Source organism: Ovis aries, chromosome 9 (assembly GCF_016772045.2).
Source record: "Ovis aries strain OAR_USU_Benz2616 breed Rambouillet chromosome 9, ARS-UI_Ramb_v3.0, whole genome shotgun sequence".
Classification (NCBI taxonomy): domain Eukaryota; kingdom Metazoa; phylum Chordata; class Mammalia; order Artiodactyla; family Bovidae; genus Ovis; species Ovis aries.
The window spans coordinates 75,148,353-75,167,836 of NC_056062.1; positions in this window are offsets into that span (position 1 = coordinate 75,148,353).

Here is a 19,484-nt window from a genome sequence, read left to right on the forward strand (position 1 = left end):
TCCGCAGGCCTCGCTAAAGCGCCTTCCATCAGGAGAGCTGCCAGGTGGGCCATGATTGCTGTGAATACCTCAGAAGGTGGAGGAGGTCCTGTCAAGCTGCAGAGTTTGTCCTTAGAGCTTCCCTCAGAGCTTGGGTAGCAGCAGCAGACTCAAGCAGTGGGGATGACTGAACACCATAGATGAAGTAACAAAAATGACTCAAGGCAAAAGTGCTTTAGCAAAGTCCTTTGACTAAAGTTAGTTTCATTGATATTTCTCGGCTCAGTCTTCTCTGCTAGATCACCTACTGGTTTAGCAGCCACTCCAAGAGCCAACTCATGGCATGGGCCATTGCCAGAGGGTGGATCTGCACTGATAGGACCAACTGTTAGCTTCTTTTCCATTAATTATAATGGATGGTTGCAGGAGGTGGGGAAGCTAGCAGGCAATTTATGCCATCTGTGCACATTTGGGAAAAGAATATCCAGATACACTTAATCCCTGAGCTATACTGGTCATAGTTTTAATAGCGCTTTTTGCATCATATTGCATTTAGCTTGTGTATTAAGATATAGAGTAACAAAATACTAGTCCCTTCAAAGTTAAAATTATGCTTCATTCTTCTGTCCTTTTATTTTAATCTTCAAGTGATTTTATTTTCTTTTTTATGTTATTTGTACTTCCTTTCTAAAATGAACCTATATTTGATACATCTTTTTTAAAAAGTAAAATAAATAAAAATATTATAAATTATTTATTTACTTGATCACGTATCATTCATTCCATTTCATAAAATTCACCCTTTTAAAGTGCACAGTTTAGGGATTTTGTAGGTAGTTTTGAATAACCTTCATTATCCAATTTCAGAAATATTTCTGTCATCCCTCAAAAGAAACCCTGCACCCATTATCACTCACTCCACAACCCCTTTCCCCCGCAAGCCTCTGGCAACTACTCATCTGCTTCATGTGACCCCATGATCAACTAATCAAACTCATAGGTCTCTGTGAGTCAGACTATCCTGATTACTGCTTTGACTTGTTGTCCATCATGGTAACCATGTCCACCTTGCCTTTGGAGATTAAATGCCACCATTTTGCTGCCAGTATCCATCCTCCTGAAGCAGCTGTCTTGATAAAATAGTTGAATGGACTTTTGAAGACTCAATTAAAGTACCAGTAGGTGACAATACCTTGTAGGGCTAGGAAAAGACCTCTAGGTTTCTGATTATGCTCTAAAGCAGTGTCCAATATATGAGACTATATCTCCTATAGCCAGGATTCATGAGTCTATCAAAGGGTAGAAATGTGAGTGGCTGGTAATCCACTAGCAGATTTTTTCTTCTCATCCCTATGTCTTTAGGCTTTGCTGGTCTAGAGATGTAAATTCCAAAGGGAGGTATAGTTCTACCAAGAGACACAATGATTTCCTTGAACTGAAAGTTGAGATTGTCACCTGGTCATTTTGGGGTCCCCATGTCTCCAGATCAGTAGGCAAAGAAGGATAATTGATTCTGATTACCATGGAGAAATTGAGCATCCATTACATGAGAGAGCTGAGAAAGGTTATTCCTGGAATCAAAAGATCAATTAAGGGTATCTCTTTGTACTACCACTTTTGTAATCAAGATAAATGGGAAACTGAAACAACCCATTCAGGCTAGATTGCTAATGCCCGACCCTTTAGGAAAGAAAGCCTGGGTCACCCCACCAGGTAAAGAACCATGTCCAGTTGAGGTGTTTGCTGAGGGCAAAGAGAATGTGGAATGGGAAGCTGAAGAACATAGTTATAAATACTATGATTGGGTGACCAGTTGCAAGAATGAAGGCTACTTAAGTATTTCTTCCTTAGTTTCTATGAATATGTTTGTATATATGTTAAGTAAATATATTTTTTCTTCCCTCTCTATCCCCTTATCATCAAACATAAGCTATATTAGTAAAAGTTAAATTTATATCCCAGTATTCAAGTTATAGACTACCATAGGAGAAGAGTAGGAAAGGATTAGTTTGATTTTGGTTGCACACATGACAGATGCAGCATGTTAAGCAGAAGGATGACTTGTTATTGTGTTTATCTGGAGGTTAAGTATGGTTTAAGGAGGTGTGTACAGGGGCCAGGTTGACAAGGGTCAGCTTGACTAAGCCAAACTTTTCAGTTATTCAGTAAGACCCTAATCTAGGTGTTGCCGTGAAGATATGTTTCAGACATGATAAAAATGTATGATCAGTTGGCTTTAAGTTTAAGGATGTTTTCCTAGATAATCTGGGTGGGCCTGGTTTGGCTGAAAGGCCTTTGAGAGCAGAGCTGAGGTTTCCTGAAGAAGCACAAATTCTGCCTGTGTGCGATTGTTTTGGTCTGTGCCCCAGACTTGCATTCTGCCCTTCCTGATGGCCTATCTTATCTATTTCAGACTCGTTTCATCAGACCCCACAATTGTGTAGGCAATTTCCTCTCAATAAATCTGTGAAAATATATCTCCCACTGGTTCTACTTCTCTGGTTGAACCCTAACTTGATGAACCTGATTAAAATGATGTTTACAAAATGTCAACAATAATTACTTCTCAGGGCTGGGACTGATTTTAGGTGAGATGTTTTTTACTTTCTCCTTTACTTTTTTCACCATAATGTTCAAATGTTTTAAAGAACATCATAAAAGAAAGACAATATGTAAAAAGCAACCATTTTTCAAATAAAAAAGTTTAAAAATCTGTAATTTCACAAAATTACCTAAAGCCTAACTCCACGTACAAAATACTCACAGAACTTAACAAAATTTATAAAACTTAGAGTTTCTAAAAATGCAATTAAAAAATCCTTTTGGCAGTCTAATCATTAGGACTCCAGGCTTTCACTGCTGAGGACATGGGTTCAATCCCTGGTGGGAGAACTAAGATTCTGCCTGCTCTGCAGCACAGCACCCGCCCCCCCCCCCCCCCAAAAAAAAAATCCCTTTGGTATTTTCCACAGAATTAAACAAACAAACAAAACTCATCTATACTATAATCTACTTTTTTAAAATTTGTTTATTGAATGTTAATGAGCCCAGGGATCATATCTCACTCTTCACTAGTTCTGTTACTATGTCTAAGGACTGATATAATGTAGGTCCCTCTCAATGTTTCTTAAATAGTAAACACTTCTCATATACATAAATATACACATCTTAACTCTTGAGAAACCTGTATGCAGGTCAGGAAGCAACAGTTAGAACTGGACATGGAACAACAGACTGGTTCCAAATAGGAAAAGGAGTACATCAAGGCTGTATATTGTCACCCTGTTTATTTAACTTATATGCAGAGTGCATCATGAGAAACACAGGGCTGGAGGAAGCACAAGCTGGAATCAAGATTTCCAGAAGAAATATTAATAACCTCAGATATGCAGATGACACCACCCTTATGGCAGAAAGTGAAGAAGAACTACAGAGCCTCTTGATGAAAGTGAAAGAGGAGGGTAAAAAAGTTGGCTTAAAGCTCAACATTCAGAAAATGAAGATCATGGCATCTGGTCTCATCACTTCATGGGAAATAGATGGGTAAAGAGTGGAAACAGTGGCTGACTTTGTTTTTCTGGGATCCAAGATTGCTGCAGATGGTGATTGCAACCATGAAATTAAAGGACGCTTACTCCTTGGAAGGAAAGTTATGACCAACCTAGAGAGCATATTAAAAAGCAGAGACATTACTTTGTCAATAAAGGTCCATCTAGTCAAGGCTATGGTTTTTCCAGTAGTCATGTATGGATGTGAGAGTTGGACTGTGAAGGAAGCTGAGTGCAGAAGAATTGATGCTTTTGAACTGTGGTGTTGGAGAAGACTCTTGAGAGTCCTTTGGACTGCAAGGAGATCCAACCAGCCCATTCTAAAGGAGATCAGTCCTGGGTGTTCATTGGAAGAACTGATGCTCAAGCTGAAACTCCAATATTTTGGCCACCTGATGCGAAGAGCTGACTCATATGAAAAGACCCTGATGCTGGGAAAGATTGGGGGCAGGAGGAGAAGGGGACGACAGAGGATGAGATGGTTGGATGGCATCACCGACTCAACGGACATGGGTTTGGGTGGACTCCGGGAGTTGGTATGGACAGGGAGGCCTGGCATGCTGCGGTTCCTGGGGTTGCAAAGAGTTGGACTCACGACTGAGTGAACTGAACTGAACTAAACTGAACTTCCCTTAATTTTTTTCCTAGTAATTACCAAAAGTATCTCTTTCCCCTTTCAAGCTAGGGTATCAAGCACTTTAAGTTTAAAACAAACTAAACCTTCAATTGTTACATGTACATTTCCATATTTTATTAAAAATAGACAGTACTTATTTTTATGGAGTTGAAATCTCTTTGCATTTACCATTTTGTACTTTGCTTGTTATTAATAATATTTCAAGCCCACATAACCTTGAATCAACATGATCCATAAACTTGTCTTTTTAATGATTATAGAGCCATCCATCGTGTAAATATGCCACAGTTTGCTCATCCATATCTCCATTTTTGGCCATTTGGGCTGTTTCCAGTTTCTTTCTAGTACAAATAATGTGACTGTGAAAGATTGTTTAGACCAATGGCTTTTAAAATTATCTCTTGGGGGTCATTTCCTTAGGTCAATATTTCTAAAGATAAATTATTTGGAAAAATGACACGAACATTTTGTTACCTGTTGCCAGGCTGCTTTTTAAAAAGATTGAAACTGTTTTACAACCCATTATCAACACTAAGCTTCCCTGAAGCCACATCCACGTTGGATTGTTAATGTTATTATTTATTTTTGCCTGTTTACTTGGTATACAGTGGCATCAAAGTTGCTTTGAGGTGCTGAGGAAAAACAACCTTAACATTTTTAGAAGCTCTGTTGTTGGGGGTCTACAAGTCATGCCCTTAAGATTTTTAGAAGTATTTTTGTCTGGCCTAAGGGTCTCTTGGTCACACTTTAAATCTTTTCTAAGGTCTTTGCAAAAGATCTTGGAGCTGCACCTTTGATCTGAATTTTGCACTGAAGCTGTATTTTACAGGCAGCATCCTAGATCTGATCTTTACCTTAAGGCTGTCGCTTACTTTGATTTCATTTTGCTGCCGAGATTTCCCGGGACCATCTGTATTTCCTCTAAGTTCTGCGCAAATGATTCTTTATTTCACTCATCCCTTTCTTCTTGTATTTTATCCTAGCACAGGAAGCTAAAAGAGGCCAATTGATATTGCCTATATTTTGCCTGGAGATCTCCTGAGCCAGCTCCACAAGTTCATGAGGCATCCTTTCTATTTGTGATGTTACCACAGGCAACAGTTTCAGTAAAATTTATTTTGGTATATACATGGCATCCCCCCCACTCTAGCAATCAGTAGTGATCTCACTGCTCCGTCAGCCTTCACTAATAGTCCTTTTAAAAAAGTCTTCAGGCCTCTATCCACTGAAACCAATACTACATGTTCTAGGTTTTTCTTATAGCATTATTGCATTGTTGATGTTCCATTGCTCAGGCGTGTCCAACTGTTTGCAACCCTATGGACTGCAGCATGCCAGGTTTCCCCATCCTTCACCAACTTCTGGAGCTTGCTCAAACTCATGTCCATTGAGTTGGTGATGCCATCCAACCCTTCTTGTCCTCTGTTGTCCCCTTTTCCCCCTGCCTTCAATCTTTCCCAGCATCAAGGTCTTTTCAAATGAGTCAGTTCTTCGCATCAGGTGGCCAAAGTATTGGAGCTTCAGCCTCAGCATCAGTCCCCCCAATGAATATTCAGGATTGATTTCCTTCAGGATTGACTGGTTTGATCTTCTTGCAGTCCAGAGGACTCTCAAGAGTCTTCTCCAACACCACAGTTCAAAAGCATCAATTCTTCGGTGCTCAGCCTTCTTTATGATCCAATTCTCACATCCATCCATGACTACTGGAAAAACCATAGCTTTGACTATCCGGACCTTTGTCGGCATTACTGGGTGCCAATTGCTGTTTCAGTTATCCATCACTGTGTAACAAATCAACACATCACCCCAAACTTAGTGGTTCAAGACAACCACCATTATACTTTTTGTGTGTGAAGGTGATGGTTTATTGGTCTTAGCTGTGAGGTTGCTTTCTTCCCTGGGGTGTTACTGGGCTAGACTGGGCTGGTATGTCTAAGAAGCTTCATTCATGTGGCTGGTAGTTGGTGCTGGCTGTCAGTTGTAGTAGTCAGAGGACCTGCTTCTCCTTCATATAGTTTTTCCACGTGGCTTATTTATACAATATGACAACTGAATTCGAAGAGTAAGGGATAGAAGCTTCTAGTTTTAAGGCCTGGGCTGAGTGGTCCCAGAATGTAGTTCTACTGTGTTCTGCTTATCAGAGCAGTCCTAGGCTGTTCTTGGAGTTGAAAGAAGGAAAAATAAACTCTACTAGTCAAGGGGAGAAAGGCACAAGGAGGGGAGAACTAATAATATCGTCTCTGGAGTCTATCTATCATGCCAGGGCGGTAAGGTCATTTATCAGCTTTTCTCAGGAGTGCTGTGGATGTAGAAGACACCTACTGCTCATTCATTCACTTGTTCATTATCAGCTTTTTACTGAGCAGCTACTCTGTGCTGGGCTCTGTTCTAGACATCATGGAAATGATGAGTAAGACAAAGTCCTTAGTCTTGTGCAGCTTACACTCTAATTGGGGAAAATTAAATATATATATGTATATACATATATGTAAATACGAAATAGTAAATATGAAAATAGTAGTCGTGGTTTGAATTGTGTCTGCCTGCCAAGCGTGTTTACATGTATCCTTCCTTACAAACATGAAGTTCCTCCCAAGACCATTCATCTTCAGTCTTACGGAGGTCCCCAGTCCGTTGACCCCCACCACTGTCAAACATCTCATCACGAGCTTTTTTCCTTATCCAGGTGAGACACCAAAGTCCATCATCTCAAACACTCCTCCCTTGGCTGTCTTCCTCCATCGCACTCTCCTGGTGCATCCCAAACCTAATCAAATTCAATATGTGCTGACTCTATGCCTGAACTTGCTTTGGTCAATGAAAGTGATTGGAATGGATGTGTGTTAGTTCTGAATGGAAGCTTTAAAAATCAATGCACAATTCATCGCTTTTTTTTTTTTTTTTACAGTGACTGACAATGCTCCAAATGGGGGCTGCTCTGTAAGCCTGGGTGTTGGAGAAATCAGAGCAGAGTCCCCAGCTGACCCATCATCAGCATGTAGTGCGATGTCGCCGAGATGTCAGTGTAGTTTGTGTCACCCAGAGTTTATCGCTTGTTTCTACAGCACAGCCTATACTATACCTCCTGGTCCACGTGAGTTCAAGTCTGCCAGATGGAGACAGTTAAGGGCAGCTCAAGCAGAAAGAGCACGATGTAAGAAGGCATAGAGAAGTCTGGTGACACCATGGTGGGGATGCAGCTGAGTGACGCGAAGCTGCAAGGACGAACCTCAAAGAGCAAGTTAGGACTCATTCCTGTAGGGTAGTGGCTATAGCCCACCAGGCTCCTCTGTCCATGGAATTTTCCAGGCAAGAATATTGGAGTGAGTTGCCATTTCCTTCTCCATGGGATCTTCCTGAGCGGGGGTCCAACCCAAGTCTCTTGCATCTCCTGCATTGGCAGGCGGGTTCTTTACCACTGACCCCAGCTATTTGCCACCTACATATCTTTGATGAAGTGTTTGTTAAGGTCTCTGGCTTACTTTTTATTCGTTTCTGTTTGCTGCATGGCTGGTAGTTTCTTAGTTCCCTGACCAAAGACAGAACCCAGGTCCTCAGCATTAAAAGCACAGAGTCCTAACCACTGGACTACCAGGGAATTCCCAGGGTCTTTGGCTTATTTTTAATGAGGAGGGCAAGCAACTTTTATGACCCCCAGTTTCCTTATCTACAAAATGGGGGCCTTGATGTGGGTACTTTCTCCATCACAGGACTGTTGCAAGATTCAAGGTGGAATGAGATATGTGGAAACCTTTTGTAAACAAGAAGGCTCTGGTTACATGCTGTTCATGCTCAGATGCTCGGTCATGTCTGACTCTTTGTGACCCATGGACTATAGCCCGCCAGGCTCCTCTGTCTATGGGATTCTTCAGGCAAGAAAACCAGAGTGGGTTGCCATTTGCTGCTCCAGGGGATCTTCCCAACCCAGGGATCGAACCCACGTCTCTTATATCTCCTGCATTGGCAGGCAGATTCTTTACTTCTAGTGCCACCTGGGAAGCCCCAGTTACATAGAAAATATTATTAATCTGGTTGTTCCTTTAACTGATATTCAGTGTGATTTTATTCTTGTTGCGTTACTCCTGATATGTCATTTAAGTTCTAAGGCTACCAAATTAGATAATTAAAAATCAAAAGAGACAAATTTCACAATCAAAGTAAGTAGCACCCAGCAAGCTCTGAATTCTTCAAGCTCTCTGTGACTCCTGTGATAAGCTGGCCTATCTCCCTTCACCAAGTCTGCAGGGATGCTGTCTTGATCCCAACCAGATGAGAACAGAAGATGTGGTTGCCATGGAGAACAAGACAGGGAACAAAATGAGCAGAAGTTCTGCTCCATGATGCACCCAAAGCTGATGCCTGACTCCATAGGAAGGGGAGGCATAGTTTTAAAAGACAAGACTTGGGTAATGTCTGTCCCCTAGATGTCAATGAAAGCAGTGCTGAGAAAAACGCTGCATCAAATCCTCATTTTAATATTTGAGAATTTACCTTACATTAGCTACACCAGTACTTGCACGTCAGGCTGGCTGCATAAGACTCACTTGGGGGAGCATGTAAACAATTTTATCCATTCAAAAATATTTATTATGTCTCTAAAATGTACCCCAGACATGGGAATGCAGCAGTTAACAAAACAAAGTTTGGCTCATGTGGAGATTACATTGAGTGTGGGGAGGCAAGTGATAGACAAATATATAAATAAATAATATGTCAGATGATCACAAGTGCTATGAAGAGAAATAAAGCAGAGGGAGGGTCATGGACAGAATGGGATGTTGTTTTGGACAAATGATTCCAGGAGACTTCTCTGATAAGGTGACATATGAACAGAAGACTTAAGGAAGGGAGAGAAGAAGGCATATGGATATCTGGGAGGGGAGATATCTGAACTAACCATTATGCAGAAAGAATGGGGCTTCCCTGGTGGCTCAGTGGTAAAGAATTTGCCTATAATGCAGGAGATGCTGGAGACTCAGGTTCAACCTCTGGGTCAGAAAGATCCCCTGGAGGAGGAAACGGCAACTGACTCCAGTATTCTTGCCTGGGAAATCCCATGGACAGAAGAGCCTGGTGGGCTACAGTCCATAGGGTTGCAAAGAGTCAGACATGACTGAAGTAGCTGAGCATGCATGAACATGCTGAAAGGATAGCATGTGCTAAAGGTCCTGAAAACACTTTCTTTCCCTCTTCTTCTTCTTAAAGAAACAGCAGTGAGGCCAGCAACTAAAGAGGAGCAAGTTAGGATAGAGGAGACTTAGGAAATGCAAAGAGGGAGTGGGAGGCTGGCTGTGGATTGGAGGCCACTGAAAGCATTTAGGATTTTACATTGAGTGAGATAGGAAGGCATGGAAAGCTTTGAGCAGATGAGTGATAAGATCTGACTTTGGTTCTTAAAGGATCACTCGGATTACCCAGTGGAAGACCGTAGACAAGGGGGGAAGGTGAGCAGGGATGGAGATGTGGAGACCAGCCCAGGCCTTTCCTATTTTTGGTGGGAGATGATGGCTAGTGGTGGAGATAGCATAAATATCTATATTTTTACTGCCTCTCCCACTCTCCACTTCCAATTGAGAAGATTTAAGATAGGGAGAGAAATTCTGTACTTTTATTTATGTATTTATCTGACTGTACTGGGTCTTAGTTGTGGCCATGGATTTTTATTTTATTCCTAGCTGTGGCATGTGAACTCTTAGTTGAACCCTGTGGGATCTAGTTCCCTGACCAGGGATCGAATGTGGGCCCCCTGTATTGGGTCCAGAGTGTCACCCGCTGGACCACTAAGAAGTCTCAGGATCTGTACTTTTAGAGTTCTCAGGTGAATTGGAAGCATGGCCAGGTTTCCAATCCAGTGGCATGGGATGAGAAAGCCGCCCTCCTTTCTTCTGGGGTCTTCGCCTTGGACTTCCCCTCCTGCCCCCGTTCTTAGCTCCTCCTCCTCTAGCTCAGGGCCTCTGCCTCAGGCCTCCCTGCCAAGCTCTGCTACCTTCATGTTTCCCTTAAGTGGGAAATAATAACTCTAGTTGTTTTCTGCTGTTCTTAACCTGCTAAACCCTGGGCAGCTGTGCACTCATGTCCTGGAGGTTAAACCCATACTTTGGCTGGATTTATCTTCCAAAAATATTTTTGCCTTTCATCTTGTCATTTCCCTGCCAGAATCTTTCTCACGGTTTTGTTCTGCCTCCCAGAGTAAGTCCAATCCACCTATCCTTTACATTCCGGTCCTGATCAGTCATCCCACCTGTGGGATCGTTATCCCATTGTGTCTGCCCAGAGTCACACTCAGGGGGACTGAATGACTTATTTGCCTTGCTTCAGAAACGACATGCTACTAGTTCCCATTTCTACTTTTTTCTCCATATAGTTTATTTTGTTTGTTGGGTTGATCACTTTCCTTTCTAACTTATCAAATCCTGTACATCCTGGAAAGACACTGCACAGTTCAGTTCAGTTCAATCACTCAGTCATGTACGACTCTTTGTGACCCCATGGACTGCAGCATGCCAGGTTTCCCTGTCCATCACCAACTCCTGGAGTTCACTCAGACTCACCACCCAGCCATCTCATCCTCTGTCGTCCCCTTCTCCTCCTGCCCCCAATCCCTCCCAGCATCAGAGTCTTTTCCAATGAGTCAGCTCTTCGCATGAGGTGGCCAAAATACTGGAGTTTCAGCTTGAGCATCATTCCTTCCAAAGAACACCCAGGACTGATCTTTAGAATGGACTGGTTGGATCTCCTTGCAGTCCAAGGGACTCTCAAGAGTCTTCTCCAGCACCACAGTTCAAAAGCACCAATTCTGTGTTCAGCTTTCTTTATAGTTCAACTCTCACATCCATACGTGACCACTGGAAAAACCATAGCCTTGACTAGACGGACCTTTGTTGGCAAAGCAACGTCTGCTTTTTAATACGCTGTCTAGGTTGGTCATAGCTTTTCTTCCAAGGAGCAAGCGTCTTTACATTGCTTGGCTGTAGTCACCATCTGCAGTGATTTTGGAGCCCCCAAAATAAAGTCTGTCACTCTTTCCACTGTTTCCCCATCTATTTGCCATGAAGTGATGGGACCGGATGTCATGATCTTAGTTTTCAGAATGTTGAGCTTAAGCCAACTTTTTCACTCTCCTCTTTCACTTTCATCAAGAGGCTCTTTAGTTCTTTTCTTTCTGCCATCAGGGTGGTGTCATCTCTGTTCTCTGCCTATTCATCTCTGCCATCCTTGCCAGCACCCGGCAGCCACTGATCTTGTTACTGTTCCTGTAGTTTTGCCTTTTCCAGAATGTCCTGTCACTAGTATGTATGTAACCTTTTCAGATTGGCTTCTCTTGCTTAGTACTATGATTAAGGTATTTCCATGTCTTCTTGTGGCTTGCTAGTGCATTTCTTTTTAGTACTGATTAATATTCTATTGTCCTGGATGTACCACAGTTAATTTATCCATTCACTTACTGAGGGACATCTTGGTTGCTTCCAAGTTTTGGCATTATGAATAAAGCTGCTATAAATATCTATGTGTTGGTTTTTGTGTAGACCTAAGTTTTCATTCCTTTGGGTAAATACCAAAGGTTATGATTGCCAGACTGTATGATAAGAATATATTTGATCTTGTAAGAAACCACCAGCCTGTCTTCTGAAGTGGCTGGACTCACTCCTACCAGCAATGTGTGAGAGTTTCTATATATTAGAAGAGAAGAAAGATCTAGTTTCCTAAGGTGGAAACAGTTTACACTGGGATTAATTCTTTTGCTAGATGTTTAGGTTTTACCCACCAAGCTAGACACAGTAATTGAGATCATATTTAAGGATTCTCTGGGTGATCACTGAGGACCTTACACCGTGGCTGGTCAGATCTCTTGTCTGTCAACTAGATGTGAACTCTGGGAAATTAAATTAATTAACCATACAATTTTGAAAGATGATGTTCCATTTGCAGTTATTACAAAATATTGGCTATATTGGGGGAACTTCATGTTTGTAGCTCTCTGGCTATCCTTTGCTTCTCTGTGAAATTCTACTCTATGCCTGCCAAACCCAGCACGCATCAAAGACTTGAGCAGACCATGAGCGAATCACTGAGTCTTCTTGCATCGCCCCCTCCAGGGCAGATCCCAGGCCCACAGCTCCTAGCTGCCTTGCTCTCCCCAGACTCCAACTCCGTATCTGTTTCACTGAGGCCACAGGTTCTGTTTGACTCCCCTAGCTGTATCAGTGACTGTGAAATTGCTGCCGTTTTGTTGCCAAGCTCTGTCCCACTCTTTTGAGACTGTCCCCGTAGACTGTAGCCTGCCAGCTTCCTCTGTCTACAGTTTCCCAGGGAAGAATACTGGAGTAGGTTGCCATTTTCTTCTCCAGGAGATCTTCCCTATGCCTCTAGGCAAAAAGCCGAAGGATAAGTATAGGGCCCAGTTGTTAGTTTTTCTTTTCTCCTGTGCTCTTTTTGTTTATTGATTTATTAATTTTTGGTTGCTCTAGGTAATTACACTGTGCATCTTTAATTATCACGATCTTCTTAGACTTTTTATTGAATTACTTCATGATGTAGAAATCTTGTAATAATATAATTGCATTATTCCCTTTCTTTTTGCTCTTTGTACCATAAATATATTACATCTGTATACATTTTTTGAGATACAGTTCACGTACCACAAAATTTATCCCTTTAATCTATGTAATTAAGTGTTTTAAAAAATATATTCAAAAAGTTGTATAACCATCACCACTATTTGATTCCAGAACATTCCATCACTCCAAAAAGAAACCCCTTAGGAGCCTCTCTCCTTTCCCCTCTTCTTCAGCCTCTGGCAATCACTCACCTACTTCTTATCTCTATAGATTTTCCTATTCTGGACATTTATTTTAAATGGAATGATGTGATATCTATACATTTTAAACCTAACAATACTTTTATAATTTTTGCTTTAAATAGTCAAATATGACTTTTATACAAATTAGGAGAAAGAAAAATACATAGTTTTACTATTCATCCATATACTACCATTTTTGGTGTTCTTCATTCTTTCCTGTAGATCTGAGTTACCATATGGTGTCATTTCCTTTTATTCTGAAGCATTTCCTTTAGCATTTCTTATAACTTTCCCTCTGCTGTTTAAGATCTTGTGGCAAACAGGGGGCAAGAAAGCTTCTTACATGTACCAATTCCATCACTTGGTTAAGTTCAGGTTTTTCAAAAAATTTCTCCATTTCTTATTGAATTTATTGGGATAGAATTTATATTATTCCCTTATTATATTTTCAATATTGTGGATTTTTGTAGTGCTAGTCACTCTTCCAGTTCTGATATTGGTAATTTGTGTTTTCTCTATTTTTCTTTTGATTAGGTTTGCTAGAGATTCATCAGCTGTGATCTCTTCAAAAAACTGATTTTTGATTTTATTAATTTTCTCAATTATCTTTCTATTTCATTGATTTCTGTTATAGCTTTATCATATTTATCTTCCCACTTATTTTAGGCTTAATTTGCTTATCTTTTTCTATTTTCTTTAGGTGTTAAGTTGCATCAGTGATTTTAAACCTTTCTTATTCTCTCACATAAACATTTAGGTTATAACATTTCTTTCAATTAAGGCTTTAGTTTCAGCCAACAGAGTTTTAGTTTATTTATTTTTTAAAATTCATTTTTATTGAAGTATAGTAGCCTTACAAGGCTGTGTTAATTTCTAGTGTATACAGCAAAGTGAACCAGTTATACATACACACATAGCCACTCTTTTTTGCATTTCCTTCCATTTAGGTGACTGTAGAGCACTGAGTAGAGTGCCCTGAGCTATACAGTAGGTCCTTGCTAGTTATCTGCCATGTACATGTCAATCATCCCAGTCTCTCAATTCATCCCACCCCAGCCTCCCTTTCCCCGCCTGATGTCCATATCTTTGTTCTCTACCTCCGTGTCTCTATGTCTGTTTTGCAAATAAAATCATCTATACCATTTCAGGCTTCCATGGTGACTCAGTGGTAAAGAATCCGCCTGCCAAGGCAGGAGACACAGGTTCAATCCCTGGGTTGGGAAGATCCTCTGAAGGAGGGCATGGCAACCCACTCCAGTATTCATGCCAGGAAAATCTCATGGACAGAGGAGCTTGGAAGGCTACAGGCCATGGGGTCACAAAGACTAAAGTGACCGGGTGCACACACATGCACACGCACACACACACATCATTTTTCTAGATTCCACATATATACGTTAATATACAATATTTGGCTTTCTCTTTCTGACTTACTTCACTCTGTAGGACAATCTTTAGGTCCAACAAATTTTTGGACCTAATATATGTTGTATTTTCGTTAGCATTCTGTTTAAAATATTTTCTAATTTTACTTGTGATTTTTTTCCTCTTGGGATATTAAGTGCATTGTTTAATTTCCTAATACTTGGGGCTTTTCTAGCTCCCACTGAGGCCTCTCCATTCTAGCTTTCCCAGTTTTCAGCCATTTAATATTCAGTCTCTGCAAGGCCTTATAATTTTGTCTCACATATGTGCAGTCCACATATGGTAGGCTGACTTCTAAGGTGGCCCTCAGTGGTCTCCCACCTTCTAGTATTCATACCTTTATATAATCCTCTCCCCTTGAGTGTAGGCTAGAACTAGTTGCTTGCTTCTAACCAATAGAATACAGCAAAAGTGATGGCATATCACTTCTGTGATTAGATTGTAGCTTGTCATGACTTCTAGATGCTAGTGGATTTGCTGGCTTTGATGAGCAAGCTGCCATATGAAGAGGCCCATGTGGACAGAAACTGAGGGTAACCTCTGGGAGGTTGGAGACTTTGTACAGGAGACAGTGATCAAGACCATCCCCAAGAAAAAGGAATGCAAAAAGGCAAAGTGGTTGTCTGAGGAGGCCTTACAAATAGCTGAGAAAAGGAGAGAAGCTAAAGGCAAAGGAAAAAAGGAAAGACATACCCGTTTGAATGCAGAGTTCCAAAGAACAGCAAGGAGAGATAAGAAAGGCTTCCTCAGTGATCAGTGCAAAGAAATAGAGGAAAACAATACAATGGGAAAGACTAGAGATCTCTTCAAGAAAATTAAGAGATACCAAGGGAAGATTTCATGCAAAGATGGGCACAATAAAGGACAGAAATGGTATGGACCTAACAGAAACAAAAGATATTAAGAAGAGGTAGCAAGAATACGCAGAAGAACTGTACAAAAAAGATCTTCATGACCAAGATAACCACGATGGTGTGATCACCCACCTAGAGTCAGATACCCTGGAATGAGAAGTCAAGTGGGCCTTAGGAAGCATCACTATGAACAAATCCTAAAAGATGGTGCTGTGAAAGTGCTGCACTCGAGTTGCCAGCAAGTTTGGAAAACACAGCAGTGGTCACGGGACTGGCAAAGGTCAGTTTTCATTCCAATCCCAAAGAAAGGCAATGCCAAGGAATGTTCAAACTACCACACAATTGCACTCATCTCACATGCTAGCAAAGTAATGCTCAAAATTCTCTAAGCCAGGCTTCAACAGTACATGAACCAAGAACTTCCAGATATTCAAGCTGAATTTAGAAAAGGCAGAAGAACCAGAGATCAAATTGCCAACATCTGCTGGATCATTGAAAAAGCAAGAGAGTTTCACAAAACATCTACTTCTGCTTTATTGACTATTCCAAAGCCTTTGACTGTGTGGATCACAACAAACTGTGGAAAATTCTGAAAGAGATGGGAATACCAGACCACCTTACTTGCCTCTTGAGAAATCTATATGCAGGTCAAGAAGCAACAGTTAGAACTGGACATGAAACAACAGACTGCTTCCAAATTGGGAAAGGAGTACATCGAGGCGTATATTGTCACCCTTTTTATTTAACTTATATGCAAAGTACATCATGCAAAATACTGGGCTGGATGAAGCAAAAACTGGAATCAAGATTGTCAGGAGAAATATCAATAACCTCAGATGATACCACAATAACCGCAGATGATACCACACTTATGGAAGGAAGTGAAGAAGAACTAACGAGCCTCTTGATGAAAGTGAAAGAGGAGAGTGAAAAAGTTGGCTTAAAGCTCAACATTCTGAAAACTAAGATTGTGGCATCCAGTCCCATCACTTCATGGGAAATAGATGGGGAAACAGTGGAAACAGTAACAGACTTTATTTTTTTTGGGCTCCAAAATCACTGCAGATGGTGACTGTAGTCATGCAATTAAAAGACTCTTACTCCTTGGAAGAAAAGCTATGACAAACCCAGATAGCATATTGAAAAGCAGAGACATTACTTTGCCAACAAAGGTCCATCTAGTCAAAGCTATGGTTTTTCCAGTGGTCATGTATGAATGTGAGAGTTGGACTATAAAGAAAGCTGAGCTCCGAAGCACTGATGCTTTTGAACTGTGGTGTTGGAGAAGACTCTTGAGAGTCCCTTGGACTGCAAGGAGATCCAACCCGTCCATCCTAAAAGAAATCAGTCCTGAATATTCATTGGAAGGACTGATGTTGAAGTAGAAACTCCAATACTTTGGTCACCTGATGTGAAGAGCTGACATTTGAAAAGACCCTGATGCTGGGAAAGATTGAAGGTGGGAGAAGAATGGGACAACAGAGGATGAGATGGTTGGATGGCATCACCGACTCATTGGACATGAATTTGATCAAGCTCTGGGAGTTGGTGATGGACAGGGAGGCCTGGCATGCTGCAGTCCACGGGATCACAAAGAGTTGGACACGACTGAGCAACTGAACTGAACTGAAAGCCAACAAGAATGAGGTCCTCAGTCCAACAGCTCTCAAGGGACTGAATCCTACCAACAAACAGGTAAGTTAATTTGTGAAAGTTCTGAAGGAGAGGCTCCATGAATGGTTTCCTGAGCCACAGAAACTGCAAGATGATAGATATGTGTTGTCTTAAGCTGCTAAGTTTTGGGGTTATGTAGAAATAGACAACTAATTTGTCAATCCTTGGCCAAGGAGATATGATGAACATTTATTTATCCTTCTGGGCCCTCCTCTGTGCAGCTCCCCCTTTTCAGGTACCCTACCCTGGAAATTCCAATGGCTTTAGTAGCCAGAACTTGAATCTGTCTGCATGTTTGGATATTTTAAGGGCAAGGATTGAGTTATAAGCTTCTTTGTATCCTCCACAGAGCCTAGTGACAGTGTGTTAGTTGCTCAGTCATGTCCAGCTCTTTGCAACCCCATGAACTGGAGCCCTCAAGGCTCCTCTGTCCATGGAATTCTCCAGGCAAGAATACTGGAGTGGGTAGCCAGTCCTTTCTCCGGGGGATCATCCTGACCCAGGGATAGAATCTGGGTCTCCTGCACTGTGGGCAGAGTCTTCACTGTCTGAGCCACCAGGGAAGCCGTCACAGAGCCTCACTGAATACCAAATTTCTAATCAGTGTTCCTTTTTAGTATTTATTGATGGCATGCTTTCCAAATTGAACTGCCCCTGATACAGTCTTGATCAGGGACACATCTCAATGGTAAGCAGTGAGAATCTTTGCAGGGCCCCTGATTGAAGCCCCAGATTTCGTGGACCACACACTCCTCATATAGAGCTCATTTACACTAAGTCCTTCCTCCGTCTGCATCTGGATAGAGTGCTGTTCTACAGGAATCTGGTTTTCCCAGTGACCGCTAGGGGGCTGGATGACACAACCTGTGGGTTCAGAAGAATAAAAGTTAACCAAGAGGAAGTGGGAAATGGAAGTGAGATGGACGGATAAATCCCACTTCCTTTCCTCCCTCTATAGAATTTTCTGAGATGCAGCTCCTTTTTGCACTCCTTCCAGAAAGGTCCCACAACGCCAGCAAATGAACCTATTGAATGACCAGCTTCATCTCTTTGTGACTTATTGTAAAGGACTAGCCAACATGGTAGTGAATCACGCAGCATTACTCTACATCTTTATCTCAGTTCCACTTTTTTTTTCATCCTTACCTCCTGGGCTTTGCATCTCTCAAAGAAAACATCCATAGCTTAATTCTTGCGTCATGCTCATCTTCCTAGAGAGCCTGGGCATTGGAGAGATGGCATTCATGATGTATCTGCTTTTAGCATCCATCTTAACAAACAATTTCTAAGGACTATACGTTAGCATAACAGACAGAATCATGACTCATTTTCGATCATTCACATAGTCAGTTTCACATACTGTCCTGTGTCATGTTCGGTCATGTTTTGAACATCTTCCCTCAGTTTCTCAAACTCTGTGCTGAAGGCAATGGAGGTTAAAACTGAATGACTAAGGAAAGAATCTGAAGGAAATGACTGAATATGGAGCTGGCCGTTTGTTCTGTTTGTTGTTCACATTAACTAGCTGGAGGAAGCGAAAATACTTTTTTTAAATGGACAATTTTCACACTTACTGAGTGAAATTCTGTTGTGGTCCAGAAAAAGCTTTTACCTGTATCCCATCTCACCATCCTGCCGTGGTGATTTGCAATTTGTGCCATCTCTTTTCGGTGAAAACAGCAGGGGATTTGCTGCAAGAGCAACCCCTTCTTTCTTTAATCAGTTCTGATTTTCAGCATCACACCAGGCGGAAGTAAGAACTCAGAAATGTGGCAGGGTTTTTTTTTTTTTTTTCCCTTAAATTAATAGGAACCTAGAAGAGAAATAATTGCATGTACGTGCCTGTTTCTCTCCTTCCGCAATGCTGTGTGCAGTCAGATGAAAGTGGTTAAAAAAGCTCCTAACTTCCTATAAATTAGGTGCAATTTATTTTCCCTTTAGCTTCCAAGCTTGGTAAATGTAGCTAGACCAAAAAGGATGTTAATAAAAGCAGACCCTAGGCATGAAGAAAAAGTGAGTCTCTTCTGATGCTTTTCATGATTTCAGAGCAGCAAATTACAGACTTATTCATTAGCGTACATAGAGTTGAGAGAGTAGCAGTTACCTAGTTCCTTCCCGGCTCTCATCTCCCTGTGTTTATTGTGTCTCCCTATGACTTATTGGACCTCGCCACAGTCGGAAGGTGCCCTCATGGTTCTGATAATCAAGTGGCCACGTGGTGGTTAAAAGGGCTCTGAAACCCATAGGCTGGAAGCATTATGGGGCATCAAAGAGAGGGCCTTAATTTAGCTTATAAGTGCGATAGGGTTAAGGAAAGAGTACGGCAACGCCCTGCCAGAGTTTGACACCATTGAACTGATTCTTAAAGTCTAAGTGGGAGCTAGCCATATAAACAAATGCTGGATAAGGGAGTTCCAGGAATTAAAAAGGAGTTCTATAAGGCGGGGGACTTCCCTGGTGGCTCAGACGGTAAAGAGTCTGTCTACAATGCAGGAGACCTGGGTTCAATCCCTGGGTGGGAAAGATTCCCTGGAGAAGGAAACAGCAACCCACTCCAGTACTCTTGC